Source organism: Camelus bactrianus, chromosome 19 (genome assembly GCF_048773025.1).
Source record: "Camelus bactrianus isolate YW-2024 breed Bactrian camel chromosome 19, ASM4877302v1, whole genome shotgun sequence".
NCBI lineage: Eukaryota > Metazoa > Chordata > Mammalia > Artiodactyla > Camelidae > Camelus > Camelus bactrianus.
Window position 1 is genome coordinate 46,294,803 of NC_133557.1, and position 16,193 is coordinate 46,310,995.

Genomic DNA, 16,193 nt, shown 5'->3' on the forward strand with positions numbered 1-16,193 from the left:
CCTTACTGCTCAAGCTCAGAACTTCAGGTGGGCCTGGTCCTTCTGCATCCATGCAGAGAGAAGGCTGAGCGGGGGTGGGAACCCCACCTGATGGAGAAGAGAGATTGCTGGGAGGGATACTAGGGTGGCCACCATGACACGAGACAATCACACCTTCTGGGGTGAAAGGGAATGAAGACAAGGGAGGGACAGAGCATTGGGACTCCTAGGTCGCCTGCCAGGCTTGCTCTACCTCCACGGCCTGGGGGGTGTTGGGCTTCAGCTACAGTGATTAGGATGAAGGGACTCAATATAAAGGACCCTCCACCTCCTCACTAGGTTCCAAAGGCAGCCCCTCTAAGTCCACCCTCTGAGTTTCTGGAACTCAGCTGGAAGAATACAAGAGCAGGCCAGACCCAGAGCCCAAGCCAAACATGACAGAGGTCACGTGGGGTTGTAACCCCGTGCTCAGTGGTCGGGGTCTCCTTGCAAATCTGCAGAAATCCCTGTTCTGCCTCATTCCTGGGAGAAACCCCATATCTCCTCCTGCTCTGTCTGTTCTTCTCTTGAGACTATTGTCCTGGAGGGATGCAAAGTCCTTGAACCTGGCCCTCCAAACGTACATAAGCAGCCTGTTCAATAAAACAAATTATGCACTTTTTCATATTTGCCAGTTTTTTGATTCCAGAAAGGCTGCGGGACTCTTTCTCACTGTCTCCTGTGCCCCCACCACTTGGTGGCCCTCTGCTCATGGAAACACGATTTCCCACAACTGCACCCTGCCTCCCAGCTTGTCAGAGGGGAGTGACCCACAAAGACACACGTGTTTGTGAGGATCCTGTTGCCCAGCAGAAAGCCTACTCCTGGAGCCACGGACAGGGATCTGGCCTGCTGAGCCGCTCAGCTCTAGTTGAAAGCCTAAACTGGGGACCCCGAACATTGCTGAATGACTTTCTGAGTCACCTGGACTGGAGGGGCCTGATTTTTCTTTCCAGGAATGGATGTAGCGCAGCCTCCATTTTCAGGGCTGACATTCATGATGGATCTAGTTCCCCCAACTGCACCCCAGGAAGAAGAGGCCCTTCCATCCCACTGGTTAGAAACCCAGCCTAGGGGAGTTCCGAAGCACCGCATCGCTGTCAGGTCCAGCATCCCTGCAGAGTGGTCCCTGCCCCTGAATGAGCCCCTTCCCTGGGCCTTCCCTGCCCCGACATGACCACACCCCAGGTGGTGCTGGGGAAGGCAGGGAGTGCAGTGAGGGGTGGGGGGAGCAGAGCCCCTTGCTCTGGAGTGAGGGTTCTTGGGGAGACCACAGAGCAAGGCACACACCACCCCCACCCTATACCCCAAACTCTTAGCCCCGCCAACACAGGGACCGCTCTGCGCCCTCTCACCGTGGCTCTCCTGTGAGACTGCACCGAACCTGGCATCTGGCACCCCAGCCCTACCTCCCCTCTTATGGCAGATCCCGTCTTCTTGGAAACTGCCTAGCAGCGCGTATTCAAGGCCGGCAGCGGGCCAGGCGGATCTGCACTTCAGGTGCCCTACCTGGCCAGCCGTGCTTGCCTGGGCTCAGTCCTCTATCTTGCCCACCGGTAGACTGGGTCCACGTCCGGTGCAAGCGGAGACCACGGAGCCCAGGCTGATCCCCACACAGGGACAGGTGAGGGTGCCCCCGGCCCGCTGCCCCGCTGCCCCGCTGCCCCGCCCACTGGTGGCAGCACCGCCCCAGCCTCCGGCAGGCGCCACCTGCAGGTCAGGACTTCCGCGCGGCCCCGCCCGCCCCGGCCCCGCCCAGCTGCCCCATAAGCCTCCCCCCACCCCCTTCCTGGCCGCGCCCTGGCTCCCATTGGCTCCGCAATTTCTGCCCTCGCATGTCTAGCCTCGGGAGGACGCAGATGCAAGCGCTAGGGGAGGGCCCCGCGGCGTTGCCATGGCTACAGGCGCCGCGCTCCGCGCGGGCCGGCCTGCGCTTCTGGGGCGGGCAGCGGGCTCCGGAAGTGTGCAGCTGCCCGGGACCATGGCGGTGCTTGCTGCTGGGGATGGCGGCTTGCTCGGCCTGGTGACTAGTTCTGGCCTGGTCAGTCGGCGGCCGACATCCTGTCTGGGGCGGCGTCTCACAGATGGTAAACGTACGTCAGCGCCGTCGGCCGGGCCGGTGGACTTGAACCGGGGTGGGATCGGGGTTGGGGTGGTGGCCGGGGAGGGCTGTGGTGCCGGGGAGCGTGTTGGGGCGGGGCGGGGCGGGGCGGGGCAGGGCTTGGGCACAGCCTGAAGCTTTCCTCCCCCTCAGGCCTTGGGGCTGGGGCCGCGAGTCTGGGTCGCCCTTGGTGGCCGGGGCCTCCCAGAACCCACCGGGACGGGCAGGCGGAGGACCCCTCTTAGATGAAGCGGGTCCTTACCCGGGTTTTGAAGATCCCCAGAGTCAGATGTTGGAATGAGGTGGTTTATCAGCCTTGTTTATCTGCAGGGAAATTTCAGTTCCATCCAGATGTTGGTTCCTTCAGTCAACCTCAGGAATAAGACACAAGGGTCAGTGCCGATAAGTAGTTATCTAGGGCTTGACTCAAAATAAACTATGCGGGGTGTAGGGATGGTAGATGGGACCCTCTCTCTTGAAGTTAGCAGTCTTCTGGGATTAGAGGCCCCAGCTGAGGATTACATCCTCATCTGCAGTAATGGAGGTTGTGAGAAACACACAGAGAAGGGAGGGGTGTGGTGGCGGTAACTCATTACAGAATCCAGGACCCTTGCCTGGCTCTTGTGTAGAAGAGTCTCGCCTTGGATAGGGCAGCAGTTATCAAAGTGTATCCAAGGCACCTGAGGTGCAAGACCATTTTCATAGAAACCCTGGGATGTCACCTGCCTTTTGCACACTCTTGCTCCCCCGAGTTCCTGTGGGGTTTTCCAGGGAAAACCTGGCCTGTGATATCACAAAACAGGGAACGCAGAGGCAGATAGGAGAATTCAGCTCTCACCAGTCCAAAAGAGATTTGCAGAAATTAAAATCACTGCTATTCTTCTCACTAATGATTTTTCTTTTGAAAAATAGAATTATATTTTGTTTAAGAGTATTAATGGTAACATACAGTAGATTGTTAATATTTTTAAGTGAATTCATACACTTTTTCTAACTTCTTATTTAACTTCTAACACAGGAAATATTGATAGATTTAACTCACATAAATAGCAGCCTTTTGGAGTTCTCAGTAATTGTTAAGAGTGTATAGCGTTCTGTAGAACAAGAAGTTTGAGAGCCCCTGGAGAACGGGTGCTCAGGTGCTAGTCATGTGCTTGGTGTTAGACGGATGCCAAGATGTCTTCCGCAACTGCTCCCGGACTTGAAGTAATTGGCCACATGGAGATGGGTGAGCAGTGCCTCCACTTTACAAACCAGAAGCTGCTGAATGTGTCTGGATTGTAGGCCATGGGCTGTGCAGGGATTCCCGTTGTATCTGTTCTATCAAAGCCGGGATTCCTGTGCAGAGGCCTGGCCCTGAAGACCCGCTCTCCTTTGCTCCCTGCCAGGTACCTTCTGTGTGACTTCAACCCTCCAGAGGGCTTCAGCCTCCGTAGGAACGTCTGCATCCACATTGCCTTCCTCCTGAAGACCCTGCTGAAGATGGAGGAGCCGGTACTGGTGCTATCCCCTTGGGGCCACCTCTACAACTGGCAGAGCCCCGACATCAACCAGGTCTGGATTCCCTGGTCCGACTCCTTTGACCTCCCAAGTCTCAACAGAAACATCCCTGATATTGAGTACGAGCAGTTCATTGCAGGTGAGGTGATCCTTTAACTGGGGCCAGGTGGTCGTTGTTCTGGTTCCGATCTGAACAACGGGCCATCTTACTTTGGGTTTGTCGGCCTGCTTAGGGGCCCTGCTCATGTTTCCCACACTGCAGGTGAATTTGGTTTTTCCATAGTTTTTTCGGGAAATCAATTTGAAGTGTATGAGCTCTATGTCCGCTCACCACTGAAAACCCTGGCCTCCTGGTGAGATGGAGCGGTGACAAGGAGGCCACTGCCACAGAGGCCTTGTCCCAGAAGGACTCACTCCCTGTGCTGTTTTGTTAGTTTCAGGTATACAGCATAGTGATTCAGTTGTAAATATACATAGTCTATTCTTTTTCAGGTTCTTTTCCATTATAGGTTGCAAGATACTGAATACTGTTCCCTGTGTTCTACAGTGAATCCTTGTCGTTTGTCTGTTTTACATATAGTAATTCGTATCTGTTAATCCCAAACTCCTAAGTTTGTTTTATAAGTCTGTGAGTCTGTTTTTGTTTTATAAATAAGTTCATTTGTATAATTTTTTTTAAATTCCACATATAAATGATATCATATGATACTTGTCTTTGTCTGACTTATTTCACTTAGTGAGATAATCTCCAGTTCCATCCAAGTTGCTGTAAATGGCTTTATTTCCTTCTTTGTTATGACTGAGTAATATTCTGTTATATCTAAATACCACATCTTTATCCAGTCATCTGTCAGTGGACGTTTAGTTTGCTTCTATGTCTTGGCCATTGTAAAGAGTGCTCCTGTGAACATTGGGGTGAACGTATCTTTTGGAATGAAGGTTCCCTCTGGATATATGCCCAGGAGCAGGATTGCTGGACTAGGTGATAAGTCTTTTTTTTTTTTTTTGTCTTTTGAGGAAACTCCATACTGTTTTCCACAGTGGCTGCACCAAACTACATTCCCACCAACAATGTAGGAGGGTTTCCTTTTCTCCACAGCCTCTCCGGCACTTATGGTTTGTGGACTTTTGAATGATGGACATTCTGACTGGTGTGAGATGATAACATTGTAGTTTTGAGCTGCATTTCTCTGATAATTGAGCGATATTGAGCATTTTTTTATATGCCTATTGGCCATTTGTGTGTCTTCATTGGAGAATTGCTTATTTAGTTGTTCTGCCCATTTTTGGATTTGGTTGTTTATTTTTTTCTTATTAAGTTGTATGAACGATTTATATAGTCTAGAAATTAAGCCATGGTCAGTCTCATTTTTGCAAATATTTTCTCCAATTCCATAGGTTGTCTTTTTGTTTTACTTATGGTTTCTATTGCTGTGCAAAAGTTTATAAGTTTAATTAGGTCTCATTTATTTATTTTGGCTTTTATTTCTGTTGCTTGGGTTGCTTAGATTGCCCTAGGAAACCATTGCTGAGATGTATGTCAAATAATGTTTTGCCTATGTTTTCTTGTGAGACGTTTATAGTGTCTTGTCTAATATTTAAGTCTTTAAGCCATTTTGAGTTTGTTTCTTTTTGTTTTGTTTTTGTTTTTTTTTTGCGACTGTATTGTATGCTTTTGATTTGTGGTTACCTTATTCTTCAAATATATCAACCCATTACTATATCTATTTTCTTTAGACTGATAATCACGTAGGCTCCAACACATCCTAAGAATAATGAAGAAAAAAAAGAAAGAAAAAATCTATATTTTCTTGCTCCCCTCTCCCATTCCCACCTTTTTTTATTTTGATGTCCTTTTTCATTTTTACATCTTTATGTTTATTCTCTTGTAACTCGTTATTGCATTTCCAACTATGGTTTTCCTGTTTCTATAGCACCCTGCTTCCTTTCTGTTTAGAATAGAACATTGTAATGTCTCTGTTAGGTTCAATATTGCTGAGTTATCTCCCCTCCCCCCTCCTCCTTCCCACCCCAGGCCTCTGAATACTCAGTCCAGGAAAGCTAAGTCTATTCTAGCCTTCATCGGTTCTGGGAAAGCAATCTTCAGAGTGGGAAAAAACATTGAAAAATAATATTCTGTGAGTTGCTTTCTACCCTAGTCCAGAGATGAGAAACATCTGAAGGTGGAGGAAAAAAGTTGGAGGTGGGGAACACAAAGTCTTTTCTCCTTTTGCTACTGAAGAAATGATTGCTTTTGTAATTAGTGATGGTGCCGTTTAAATTGGTGAGATCGAGATTACACAGCTTCAGCGCCTGTGAATAACCAGGCGGGAGAAAGCTCTCTAGGGCCCCTGCAGTGGGAAAGGCAGCCCCTCTGAGCACCTGTTGTTCTGTATTCTTCCTGCCTCCACACGGGTTCACTAGGCACTGTGCAGGACAATGCAGTTACCCAAGGTGGAGGACAGGGTGACCCCTGCTGTGTGGCGAGTCACAGGAGCCCACACTTGAAGGACAAAATGTAGAGTAGTGTGGCGGTCATATGAACAGAGGATAGTTGAGACCCAGGATAGTGTCCTGGAGTCCAGCAGGCGAGGCTGGCGGGGCAGATGGGGCCCTGGGGCATGGGCAGTCCTTGAGGGATCTGAAGCAAAGATAGGAACCAAGAGACTGGATTCGTGTGGGGGTACAGCGCCCCCTGGAGGCTGTGGGGCAGCTCAGCGAGCCCAGGGGGAGCAGGCACTTCCCCAAAGCTGGGTTGACAGGTCACAACCAACTCACTGGGGACCGAGAGGCACTGAGACATTTTTAACCTTTTGTCCCTCTTCCTGGAAAAGAAACTGCTGCCTGTTAAATAGCCTGTGTCATTAGTGAGAATTAAAGACATGAAGCAAGAGTGCCTCAAAAGTCATCCATTGTGTAGTTGTTAATAAGTGTCAAATGCAAACTTGAATAGATGAAATGAAGCATTCATCAGAGGATTTTAAAATCCTTTAAAATAAAAATTCTTGCTGACTTTATTCTTCATTTCAGGGTTCACTTGGTGATAATAATAGTAACCAAGGCAATAGCAAACCCTTACAGAACTCTGTCCTGCTGTTCCATGAACGCTGTGTTCATGACAACCCAAAGAGTTCACACCATTATGAGTTCCACTTTAAAGGTAAGGACATTCATTAATCACACGGCTAATAAATGGCAGAGCTGGGACTTGAACCCAAGATATCTGGCCCCAGAGCCCCCTCTCAGTCCCTTCACTGCAGCTCATCACTTGGCATGCCTGACACAGGCCAGCATTTAAGAGCAGCGTGACCTTGGCCAAGGCTGCTTCACTGCTTGGTCTCTGATTCCTCATCTGTAGAATGGGGGTGTGGGCAGTGAACTCTGTGAGCTCAGTGATCACTTCCTCTGGCTCTGCTATTCTACTGCTTTGAGTTAGTTTGGAAAGTATCCGAGCCCCTACATGGCCCACACATGGGCTGGCGCTTTGCTAGGCTCTGGGTTATGGAGAAAAGTAAGATCAGCCTGCTTCTCCGAGGAGCCTGTGTCCCTCCACGGGAAGCAGCTGCGAGGCCCAGGCTCCCTCACTGGCAGTCGGGGGCTGGGCAGGAAAGTCTGATAAGAGAAGATGGAGGCAGAACTCCTCCGGGAACAATGGTGGCCACACAGCCCTCATAAGCGGGAGCATCTGTCCAGGCTGCTGAGAGGGGAGTCCTCATGAGGCCAGTAGCCCCCCCAACCTAAGCCCTCAGGACAAAGATCCAGCCATCCTATCAGTGTCACCATAGAGCCAGTCCATCCTCATCACTGTGCCCCTGTGCTCCTTTATCCTGGGGCCTCTCTTCCCCCTACACCCAGAAGACTCTTCTCCCTCTCTTCTCTGAGTGTCCCCTCACTTCACAGGTGGTCCCTGCTTCCTGGGTAACCATCTCTGGAGTTGACACTTTGCCCCTTCACAACCCAAGTTTGACCAGGAGCCTGGGTTGGCCTCCTTGTGCTCACTTTCCACCTTCAGATTATTGCTCCTCCCCTCGTGGGAGCACCTGGAAAGCCCAGATCCTTTCCTATCAGTGCCTGCCACCCTGGTCTCCCTGCTCATCTGCCTCAGTCAGGAGCACCTGGACCACCAGCTCTGTATTGCCTCACCTCCTACCATCAAGACGTCAAAGTTCATTCTCCCTCCACCACCAAGTGTGGTCATTTTAGGGTCTTCTCCGTCAGCCTGGGCCTGCCACCCCCCATTCACCCTAACCCCGGGCTCATACCCAGGCGTGTCTCCACCCAAGTTCCATGCTCTCTCCTTTAAGTGCCCACCTCTAGCCGTCCAGCTGCTTCTCCAACAGCCTCCCTGGCCCTCCACCCTCAATGGGGCATCATGCACTGACTCTGCTTTCCTTCCTGTCCACGTTCCTCTTACTTCCACTTCCCCACCTTCCAGCTCTGCATCCACAGTCAGCACTCTCTTTGTGACAGACAAAACCCCCTTGAGCCTTGACCTTTTCAGTTCCTCACCAGGCCGACTTCCATCTCGGTTCACCCAGCTCTACTTTTTCTGAGCCTGCAGGCAGCAGGCTCTCCCAGCACAGGTTTCTAAGACTACAAATCAATGCCCACCATGTTGCCGCTGCCAGGCAATCCTCCAGGACTTCTCTAGTGAGCACATTTCCCCACTTATCGCTCAGTGGTGTTAACATTCTCTGCTCTCTGCACACCTCGAAGCTTCCCTCTGTCTCTTCCCTGACTCCCAGCAGATGGCCTTGCCTCCTGCTTCAGAGAGAATGACATGTTACTGGAAAGGAACTCGCTCACTTGCAGCAAATCTGCTCACCTCACCTTTTATCTGTCTCTCTCCAACCTGGACTCTAGCTGTAGTTGTTCTTAATTTAGTGAGTTTAGTTGACATATATATACACAGTTAAAAGCATAGCACACTATAGGCCACCTTCTAGGGCTTACTTTTTCAATTTAACATAGAGTGTATGATTCATCCATTTCGTTGCATGTACCTGCAGTTCATTTGTTTTAACTGATCTTAAATATTGTGTGTGTGAAAATAACACAAGAGAAGGGTAAGCCAGGATTCAGGATGATGGTTATTTCCTATGAGAAGAGACCAAGAGCAGGATAGGGAAAGAGGACACAGTATGTCACTGTCAATATTCCTGTTATGATGCTGGGTGATATGTTCATAACTGTGTCTTATAATATTAATTTTAATACATAAATACCTCTGACAGGCACCTAAGATGAGAATGTGTCATGAACCAAGACATACAATGGGTAATATTACATCATTATTGTTATGTAATCTTGTTATATATTAATTATAATCGTACATTATTTGTTACGGGTTATATATTACATAGATGCATGAATTATATATTATGTATATAAACACCTACATATATATTATATAGTATCTGCTAATAAATAAACAGAACATAATATGCTAGTATATCTTCTATTATGTATTATTTAATAAATAATAACATACTATATCTTGTTATATGACATGGCACATAATCTTTAATAAAATAAGAAATCTGTCAATATATATTGGTAATTAATAAAATTTTTTTAAAAAGCCCGCAGCTTTTATCACCGACACCACTCCAGCTGTCACTGTGATTTCTCTTCCCTTTCATGGTCGAGGTACTCACGGTGCTATCCATTCCCCCTTTCATCTCCTTATCCTGAACCTTCATCCTCCTCCCATCCCATGCTGGCTTCTGCCCCGTGGTCCCTCTAGTCACCAGCGGCCTCTGGGGCACTGATTTGCAGGCACTGTCTCAGGCCCCTGCTCACCTGCCTGTCCACCACCTCTGCCACTGCTGGTGGGGGTGGAGTGGGGTCAGAGTGCACCCCTTGTCCTGGAAGAGAACACAGCACAGACTGTGACCAGCAGCAGGTGTGGCCGGGACCTGCAGGACTAGGGGGAGAGCCAGGCTGTCTGCATCCAGACCGGGGGCACTTGGAGTGTGAATAAGCCCCGTCCTCACTGCCCCTGAAGTGAGGAAAACACCCTCAGGTGGGTTAAAGTGCTTATGACCTAGGTCTGTTGGCTGGAAAGGACAAACGGGCCCCTAAGGGGAGGGTAGTTGATGTTCCAGTCCCCACCAAGACCCTAAGGGCTGGGGGGAACCAGGTTGGACGCTCCACTGGACCCAGTGCCCCATCTGGGGTGGGGCCTTCGGGAACAAGCAGAAAGCCCTTGGTCTCTGGGGGGAATGGGGCAGTTTGGGAGCATCCCTGCAGCGAGTCAAGTGAAGACAGGGCCTGTGGGATCCGTTTGTATGGCCACATCAAGCCTCAGTAGAAACCACAGCAGGAGTGGATTCCTGTCTCTCCAGCTGTCATCCTCGTGTCTGAGTGACAGGCTTCAGACCCGATCCCCTGGGGCGCTAGGACAGTTACAGACAGAGGCGGTTCGGGGAGGCCTCAAGAGGGCGGTACTGGCCTTCCTGCCGACACGATTACATGAAGATCAAACAATCCATCGATGGGAAGAAAAGAAGAACCATGGTCACATCTGGATGCCAAGCTTAGACGTGGTGCATGGGTGACATTTATCGACAATCCAGCGAGGTTCTGGCCAGAGTTAGAGGCCAGGGCAGCAAGCCGGGAGTGACACTGAGGAGCATCATTGTGCAGAGGCTGGACTGGTGGTCTGCAGGCTCCTCCCAGGAGAAGCCTCAGTGTTTGGGAGGTGGCTAACATGTCTCCTTCGTGTCACCAGCAAGTGATGCCACCTGCAGAAAATCAGCTGTGATCGTGAGATGGATCAGCCCTGGGTGATGTGATAAAGGCTCCTACAAGAGGGGGCACCAGATGGACAGTGAACCAACCAACAGGCTGATGAGATTCCCACCTGTGTTTATCATGCTTTCATAGCCAAGAATGAGGAGAGAGTTGCATGGCTCACCATGAATATTTTAACAACTTGAGAGGGTTCCATGTCTCACTCCATTTAAGTGTCACCTGGAGAAATTCAGGCAGTGTTTAGACCCAGTGGACAGTAACGGCCTCTCGGTTCCTCGTCAACCTGGCAAGCCCACCAGCCCTCTATGGCCAGACCTTGGCAAGTGCATTCCCTTGTTAGAACAAAACCCTTCCCATGCACGCCTGTGGTAAGCTTTTGTTTTTTTTAATTAATGGGAATGATGATACATTACAGCCTCCTCAGAACTTTCCTTAGGGCTTCTCGCCTTAGACCCCGGCAAGGGGACATGCTGTCCTCGGTCCTGCACTGCAGACTGTCCCCCTGGCCCTGACACTTCCTCTGGCCACGCCCTCCATTGGGTGGCATCAGCAGGGCCAAGGGGACATGGTCATTGACTCCACCCCGTGCTCTAGAAACCCAGGACCATGAATGCCCTGCCTCAGCAGCCCCTGACCCATTTCTAGTGCCTGCACCGTCTCTCCCCGGAGTTCAGATTCCCAGGACTCACAGAGAGACCAAAGGGCAGCTGTTTGCATGGAGGTCATAGGCAGAGCCCGGACGTGAAATCTGAGTGTCCCCCTCTGCACATCAAGGCCCCTTATGGCAAGGGATGGACCCAGCATTGGGAAGAAAAGGGTCAGGCTAGTGATCAGAGTCTGGGAATCAGCTCTCCCCACACGCTCACTTTCTTTGCAGGACTCCCCTGAGTCTGGGAATTCTAATTTTGAACCTGGCCTTCCCGCTTATAATAAATATATATTTGTAAAGGCAGGACTTTAGAACCTACTACACTTAAAATGTTTAGATATATAGGATGTGAGCTCCCAGGTATGCTCTGGAACTGCATTTCCAAAGGTCCAGAGCATTTATGTTGGCTCTACTGAGACTGTTAAGTGGCAAAGACCATCTCCAGCGATGAAGGGCTCCTGCTTCATGCTCCGAAGTCAGGATCTTCTGAGCGGATAAAACAATGGACACTGAGACCCTCAATTGTAAATTGATTTAGAATAATGCCAAAGGTGTGTATGACGTGTGTGTGCGCACAAACGCACTTGGGGAATTGTGTGGTACATGACTGTGAGTGTGTGTGTGGCTGTGCGCACGAGCCCCTGGGGATGTATGTGGTTGTGTGCATGCTATGTGTGTGTGTAGTACATGAGTCCATTTACGTGTGTGTGTAGGGATGTATGTGGATCAGAGTCAGTGTGTCTGCACGTGTGTTTTTGTGTACGTTCATGTATTAGTTTTAACAGTAGAAGCTGTCCTTTAGAATTCTGAAGTAATAAAATTTGTGTGATGTCTTTTGCTGTATAATTCAAAATTTAAAAAATCTTCAGTCATCAGAAATTTATTCCCCCCCGATTCTGATTTTTTTTTTACCATATTGATATGTCTTCATTTTACTGATGAGGAAACTTAGCTTAGAGATGTTAACTGACTCAACCAAGGGCATGGAACTCGCGCGCCCAGGGCCAGGACGCAGTCCAAGCCACACTGCTCCAGAGGCCTGGAGCACTGCTCACGATCACGCCTGGCCTCATGGCGGGGGAACAGATTTTGATGGGCTGCGGCCAGCGTGCAGGCTGCCCAATCCGGGGACTTGGGAAGCCTGGCAGAGAGTACCAGACAGCAGACAAGAGTGAAGCCCTGCTCAGAAATCAGATAGGTTCCTAGGTCTTGGATGAGTAAGGAGGCTTACTGCTCATCCTTGATCCCTTTGCTGGTGGCCAAAAGGGACCAAGGCCCACGAGAGCACTTCTGGGAGCTGCCTGCCAAAACCTGGAAAAGGACTACTCAGGACTGGCTCTGCAGTAGGAGCAGAGGAAGGAAATGTCACCTCTTGGTGGACATTATTGGTGATGGCAGTAGGAGGCCTAGCAGCCTTGGTATGGGGGTGGCAGGACAGGGTCCTAGTGGATGATCGTTTTCACCTCTCTTAAAAATCATTGCTTCATATATTGTATCCATTTTGTGGTTTATTTTAGGATGGTAAATATGGTCTCTGTTACTCCATATTAGCTGGATTGATTAATTTTTTTATTGTTAATTTTCTCTTCAATGATTTGGAAGCTATATTGCCTTTTAATGAAAATTCTCTCTAAATTTTTATAAATCATCTCTAAGTTCATAACTTTCTATGTAATTGGACCAGTATTCCTATAACACTATCAAAAATGAAATAATCTATTAGATCCTGTTCCACAATAATGATAAATTTAGCATATTTTACCTCTCTGCTGTTCCAGATTGTGTGTGTGTGAGTTTGTGTGTGTGTGAGTTTGTGTGTGTGTGTGTGTGTGTGTGTGTGTGTGTCCTCCAGTTACTACTTTTTGACAGTTGCTTTCAGTTTGTTATATTAACAATGAAAATATAGGTATAAACTTCTTGGATTTCATTGTTCACTATCACTATTTAATACCATGTCTTTCCCACTTTTGAGTTATTTACTTATCGGGATTTTCAAATCAACTGGACACATGATTGGCTAAGTTTTTCCGAGCGGTGGACTTGGAACACTTTCATGTCTATATGCAGCTTTATGTTCTCCTCCTCAACAACTCTCAGCGTGTTGTTGATGGCCCAAGCCTTGTTTTAAAATATGGCATTGTTTTTCATCACCAAAAAACAAAAACAGTTTTCTTAATTTAAAGTGCTGTCTTTTTATGACTGGCTAGTCTTGTCTGCTGGATAGAGATTTCCTTAACCTTCCTCCTTCTTTTCGCCATAACTCGGATTCATTGAGATGCATGTTTTTACCATTTCTCAGATGGCCTTCCACTTTGACTTCCGCTTTAAACCATCACCCCACTCTTTTTCTCCATGCTTATTCCTGAAAAAGTGAGCTTTCTATTTGATTAAAGATGGTTCCCATCCGAGATGTGTGGCTCCCTGTCCAAAGGTCCAAATGAAGAGAAAAGGAAAGATTCCTGTTTCCAGTGGTTACATTTTGTCAGCTTAGAGATCTAGTTATCCGTGTGGCTGCAGTGGAATCTGCAATATCTTGGCTCAGAGTTTCCTTTTTCTGGCTTACTAGGGGAGCCGCATTAGCTGGGGTCACGGCGCTGTGGCCGTTGTCAGGATCCCGGGGCTGAGGCAGCCCCTCTCCCCCCTTGTTATTTTAACCTTGCAAACTGGGTCCCAGCTATGCGAACCCTGCACATGGTGGCCAGGATCGCCCCGCACGTGATGTGCCTCCAGTTCCTCGGAGTCCCTCACTGCTAGCAGCTAACTCCAGTAAGGGTACGAGCCGGCTTCCAATGCAGTCCTTCCTCCTTCCTCTCCAGGCAGGCCCTCCTTTCCCACTAGTTGTCCCTATACCTTCTCTCCTGCGCTGCTACATAAGCTGAAGGAATTCCTCAGCGTTTCCAGCAGGTAGATGGTGCTCTTCTATGTTTGGACCCCTTCAGTGCTTGCAGTGGAAATTTAGGAGGTGGAAAGGAAGAGATTGGGGGTTCTCCATATCTAGGGGCTCCCTATCCAGCAGATTCAACTAACAGTGGTTTGAAAATATTCGTGAAAAAACAGAAAGTTTCAAAAAGCAACACTTGAATTTGCCATACACTGACAACTACTTACATAGCTTTCATGTTGTATTAGATACCATGAGTAATCTAGAGATGATTTAAAGTGCACAGGAGGACACAGCAAAAGAGAATGTGACAACGAATGTACGTGTATATTCATGTATAACTGAAAAATTGTGCTCTAAGCTGGAATTTGATGCAACATTGTTAAATGACTATAACTCAATAAAAAATGTTTGTGTGTATATATATATATATATATATATATATATTATATATATATATATATAAAGTACATGGGAGGGTGCACATAAGTTCCATGCAAGTCCTATGCCATTTTATACAAGAGGCGTCAGCATCCATGGATGTTGACATCAGGGGGGAGTCCTGGAACCAGTGCCCCATGGTTACCAAGGGATGACTGGAAGTCCAGGCTCCTTATCCCAGCCTGTCAGGTCCCCACGTGGTCTGAATCCTACCTGTACCACACTTCCCTTGTCACTATCCTCCAGCCCTGGCAGACTGCCCTCTTATTCTTGAACAGGCCATACTCACTGCGCTTCATGTCTGGCCCCTAGAAATACCCGTTACTTTCTGAGCATGGCTCTGCTTTCACAAAATGGGCTGCATTTTCACTAGAGAAGACAGTGTGGAATTTCCTTTAAAAGCTGAAAATAGACTTAACTCATGATCCAGCCTTCCCACTCCCAGGCATATGTCAGAAGAAAACTCTAATTCAAAAAGTCACATGAACCTCAATGCTTACAGCAGCATTATTTATAATAGCCAGGACATGGTAACAACCCAAGTGTCCATCGACAGCTGACTGGATAAAGATGTAGTAGTATATTTATACAAAGGTATACTACTCAGCCATTAAAAAGAACAAAATAATGCCATTTGCAGCAACATGGATGGACGTAGAGATAGTCATTCTAAGTGAAGTAAGCCAGAAAAAGAGAAAAATGCCATATGATATCACTTATATGTGGAATCAAAAAAGACACAAATGAACTTAATTATAAAAGAGAAACAGACCCACAGACATAGAGAAACAAACTTACGGTTACCAGGGATAGAAGGGGATGGGAAGGGATAAATATGGGAATTGGAAAAGTGTCCCTCTTGGGGAGTTATGGAAATGTTAGCTATCTTGATTGTGGTGATGGTTTTCTAGGTGTAGACATCTATCAAATTCATCGAATAGTACATGTGAAATATGTGTAATTTACTATACAGGAATCATACCACAATAAATGTGCCTGTAAAAAAAAAAAAAAAAAAAAGAAAAGATTGGCGACATTGTGTCCTACGTTTTTATGTGTCTTTAGTGAGTGGGTCTTCAAGTTTCCGGTATGCCATATTTTCTGAACCAGAAGTGCCCTCCTTCCCTTTTCTTTGATAAAATGTCAGTGGGTGGCATTTATTCCCATGGCTTCAACTTCTCTCTGTCCACTGATTAACTGTCAAATCTTTTCCAGCAAGGACATCTCAGTTCAGTCCCAGAAATATACTTATAATTGACAAGTAGACATTCCAACTTGATTAGCCCATAAAAATCTCAAGCTCTGTGTGTTTGAATTTACACTCGCTCAGAAGTAGGTTTACTTCTTCAAACAATGGCATCACTATCCCATCTGTTTTCCGTGCCATACATCTGGGAGTTTTCCTTTACTTTTCCACTCCCTCACCCCCGTCAGTACTACAATTCTATTCCTTAATATCCCCCAACTAAGTCCCCGCCCCTCACTCCCCACTGCATTAATTCCCACCCCTTGCTAGTCTCCCCAGTGCTGTTCTTTAGAGTGAACAATCCACTTTGCTCACTTTTAATGGCTAATCTGTGTCACTCTCCTCCTTAAAACCCCAAAGAATTCCCCGCTGCGTATGTGAGGAAGTCCACGCTCCCTGATTTAACGTCAAACCTTCTCATCACCTAGTTGCTGCTTTTTTTCAGCCTCAGCTTCCGTTAGTTCCCCACAGCCTCTAGCCTCACTGACTTTCCTTCCCTAACTGCAAAGTGCTCTTAGACACGACCAGACCTCTGCACGAGACACGCAAGCTGCCGAGAATCCAGTGCCCAGCATGCACTCTCCTGGCCTAGAGATTTGCT

At 47.9% G+C, this 16,193-nt stretch overlaps 1 long non-coding RNA gene across 1 annotated transcript; it reads left to right on the top strand.

The window, feature by feature from the left end:
• The first annotated feature begins 1,868 nt into the window (after window positions 1–1,868).
• Window positions 1,869–9,415, top strand: LOC141574107 (uncharacterized). The gene is made up of 3 exons (XR_012500784.1): window positions 1,869–2,111; window positions 3,508–3,758; window positions 4,637–9,415. It is a non-coding gene; the product is annotated as an uncharacterized LOC141574107 (long non-coding RNA).
• Window positions 9,416–16,193: the final 6,778 nt, after the last annotated feature.